Below are 4,140 nucleotides of genomic sequence, written 5' to 3'. Positions count from 1 at the left end.
GTTGGCCCGGCGGGGTGAGCGGGAGAGGCCCGTGAGGAGCGGAGCGCAGCGCACGTAAGCAGGCCGGCGGGGGGAGCGCGCAGCCGGCCCTGGACGTGCCGGAGGAACGCTGCCCGTGGCTGGTGAAGCAACGCCCCTCGGCGCGCAGGGGAGAATAGCTACCGATTTAGCCAGTAACCTAGTTAGGTGGCAACACGTGCACCAGGGTTTGGTAGTTGACTCGGTCAACAGCCTGGCTCTTGCAGATAAAATGTCTTTGTGGAGTATTTGTGCTGTTTCATGGCTTTCGTGGCTATTCTCACGAGTTTGCTCCACTGGAGGGCTCCAGAGAACAAAAATTAACAATATCATCGCACGCAGCAGCGTTTGTAGGATACCTGAGCCTGGTTCAGTAGCTTGGCAAATGCAGGATGTTTCTAAATGGATCCTTAAACAGTCTGTTTCCAGGTTTCCAAGCCTTTTTGCATTGAGCACTTGTCCACACAGATTCCCAGTACATTTTTAGACAATCCCACAAAGTTCAGTGTTGAACTAGACTTGGATGGGGTGTGCTAGGCTTTATAGCTAAGGATGGGGCCACAAAAGTGGTCAGAGGGTTGGAACACCTCTCCTACAAAGAAAGGCTGAGAGAGTGGGTTATTAGCATGGAGAAGAGAAGGCTGGAGGCTGCGGGGAAACTGCAGCCTTTCGTTATATAAAGGGTGCTTATAAGAAAGATGGAGAAGGACTTCCTACCAGGGCCTGTAGTAATAGGATAAGGGGCAACGCTTCTAAACTGAAAGAGATAGATCTCGATTAGACATAAAGAAGAAATTCTTTACTGTGAGGGTGGTGAGACACTGGAACAGGTTGCCCGGAGCAGTTGTGGATTCCCCCTCCCTGGAACTGTTCAAGACCAGGTTGGATGGGGGAATTTGAGGGGCTTTGAGTGACCTGGTCTAGTGGAAGGTGTTCTTGCCCATGGCAGGGGGATTGGAAATAGGTGATCTTAAGGTCTCTTCCAACCTAAACCATTGGATGATTCTATGATGTGCTACCCCAGCTGAAATTTACTGAGTTTCTGAAACAAATTACAGAGTATTCAGCCACCTTGGTGGTTGTTGTTTTCATCTCTTATGTCATACCTGTAAATGTTTGTATGCAGACAGTCTTCATTGAAAGGTGTGGGATGCAGGGGGCAAGGGATACTCTAAAGGGTTTGTTTTAAGGCAAAGGGTCAATCACCTTTTAAAGATGAGAAATGGTAATCTTCAAAGCATAAGGCATGTCTGCCAGCAGACAATATTCAAGCATCGTTTTACAAATAACAGTCCAGTCCAGCTGAATAGTTGTATCATGTAGGAGTAAGAAACCCCTTTTGAATTCTAAAATCAGGCTGCCCTGAGAGATGGTACGTCTTGCAGAGGTGACAGATGCGGTGGCTGGTTGTAGAACACGGGGAACTGGGAGCCTTGGCTTTGTCCAGGGACAAGTCATTAGCATCAGTGACAAATCAGAGGACAGCCTGCTGATTTCTGATTTGTCTGGGACCACAGCAAACCTTGTGTCATCTCCGGTATTATGCCATTACGGGACTTCCTGTATTGGCTTTGTCACATGTGACATGCAAACTCCTGCTCTGAAAGAGTGGTTTCTCCAGTTTTGGGCTCAGAGGTATTGTAGGGCTGAAAAGTCAACAAATTTAGCACAGTTCCACAATTTTTTAGTGGACAACTTGCCATATAACCTGTAAGGGTAGAGAGGAGTCTTAACCATGTTTGATTTTCAGTTAGGTGCAACATTATGCAAAGATATTATGGAGACAAGAGTGTCCAGTCTCCTTTCTTTTCATTACTGAGATACATGGCAACAAATAATACTGTGGGTAGGTTTTATTAAATGGTCTTACTTTCATCACTGGCTGGTTTGTATTCCTTAAGTAATAACTGTATTTTTCATTGAGGGCAATATCTGCTCATGACCAGTGAGGAATAGTTGTTTGTTTATTTAGTTATTGGTACTGTTCATTTTTTGTACAGAGCATGTTCATCAAGGAGGAAGTTGCAGATGGACAGTTGACTTCAAGAAAAAAAAAAATTGCTGTGTTACATGACTAATTGAAAATCTAGCATCAGGTCTTCTAGTGGAATAATATGTGCAAAAAATAATCAGAGCTGACTTTTTTCCTCCAAACCCAGTAGAGTTCCAGTAGAGTTTTGACTCAACCTACTTAAGTTACTATGATGTTTCTATCATAGTAAATGTTTTAGTAGTGATTTTGGTGTTTTATGATAATCAAAGCATATGCTTGTTCTTATCTATTCAAAATACAAAAAATAAGTGATACCTGAGTTGCCAATATCTGGTCTTTTTGTTCTTTTAAAAGGATTGGCTTAAACTCAGTGGGTATGTCGATTTAAGTTTAAAATAACAGACCTTGGAAGCTACACTGCTTGAATGACTCACTGAAGAAGTTTTCATAGTACTTTTTTTTTTTTTAAATTTGGCCTTTGTTCAACCCTACATCATCTTAGTAGTACTGTAAATATTAGTCAGACCTGCTGACGTGTGAACCAGGTTCTTGAAAACTTTGTAGATACCAAACAAGCTGTTCAGTTCTTTTTCTGGTTCTGTATTTTGGATCTTGGTTATGCATTTGGAAAGCCTCTATTCTTCAATCTGAGAAAGAATTGTTCTGATGTTAAAAAATGCATTGGAGTAACTGAAGTTGTCTTCCAGCATTCTAGTGATACACAATTGTAAATGGGCTGGAAGGATTTTACACTTTTTTTGACTGGACATCTTGTTAATAGATTCTGGCAGGCACATTGATATAGCTTCTGCTTCTCAGGAAGAGAAAAGATGCATAGTGTCTGGGCATTAAATGCCTAGAAATACTTAGGGTGATGCCGTAGGTGATGTATAGAAGTCTGGCCAGCTGAAAGTGAGATGGGAGAAACAGAGTAGCAGTTAAGATAGTTATTTTTTTTTTTCTTCTGATTTATTGGAAACTTAACTCATGCCATAAATGTTTCATTTTCTAATCAGCAGCTGAGTAAAATATAGTAGTAAATATTCATTTTCCCAAATATAATGGAAGCTTGTATGTTTTTGTCTGAGTGATGGTGTGCATTTGTTCTGACTCACTCAAAGTGTGTCTGCAGCCCTTCTGTAGTGACTCCTAGTTTGTTTCTGTGTGGGTGCATAGGGTGCAGTGCTTTTTCAGGTTCCCAGAGCTTTCCACCTGCACAGTTGTTCTGACTTCCTGGGTCTCCCACATTAAGGCCATCAGCTGATGATTCTGGTACCCCTTCTGCATTAAATTTCTCTTCTTGGTAGAGGGGCTCCTCCAGGTGTGCAAGGCCATTTTTCCTTTGTATCTCTCTTTTCAATTGTGTACAGATTTTTATAGTAAGGTATTCTTTAATCCAGTGACACAGTCGTGAAAGAAGTGCTCAGTCTACATTTTCTTCTAGTTTGGAGTACATTGAGATAGATATTATTGGAGTTTATACAGTCTGTGTCCTTTATTGACTTTGGATGCCAGATCGGTTGGATGTCAGTAATAGTGTGGATGAGCTGCTCTATGTAATTTCTTGGGAGAATCATGGGAATTGTTGGGGTTGTATCCCTAGAGTATTTATCCACTAGTCCCAGGCTCATCAGCAATGTCTATAATGTCATGACTGATGAATTAATAGCATAGTGGGAGAAAGGGGATGAGGGAGGGGGGAAAACAGCTCTCAAGCAACACTTCAGCTTGAACTCTTGGTGTCATTGGTCTGATTCCTGTCTTTCTACCAACTGCTTTGCTCCAGGTGTTGTGAATGCATGGTTAGATTTTTCCTGTTTGCAACTGAATGGTTCCACAAAATTCAACATGAAAATTCACCATAAACCTTCAGTCACTGTGCCAAAACTTCAGAGTCAATATCAACTACCTTGAATGAAAGGAAAAGACCTTACGTTGGAACAAGGCACACAAAAGATCAAGAGATCAGGCTGTTGATTTCAAGAACCTCTGCTTCTGAGACGTCTCCGTTTTCCTTTAGGTCCATCTCCAGAGCCTAAGCCTATATGAGACAGAGAAGCTCTGCCCACAGAGGATGCATTTGGGATGCTTCTCAAGGTGTGACGTGGATGACCCCCTGCAGCCCAGGA

The sequence above is a fragment of the Athene cunicularia genome (genome assembly GCF_003259725.1).
Source record: "Athene cunicularia isolate RWA chromosome 3 unlocalized genomic scaffold, athCun1 chr3_part1, whole genome shotgun sequence".
In the NCBI taxonomy this organism is placed as follows: Eukaryota; Metazoa; Chordata; class Aves; order Strigiformes; family Strigidae; genus Athene; species Athene cunicularia.
The sequence above is the reverse complement of the archived record's forward strand: the minus strand, read 5'-3'. Positions refer to the sequence as shown.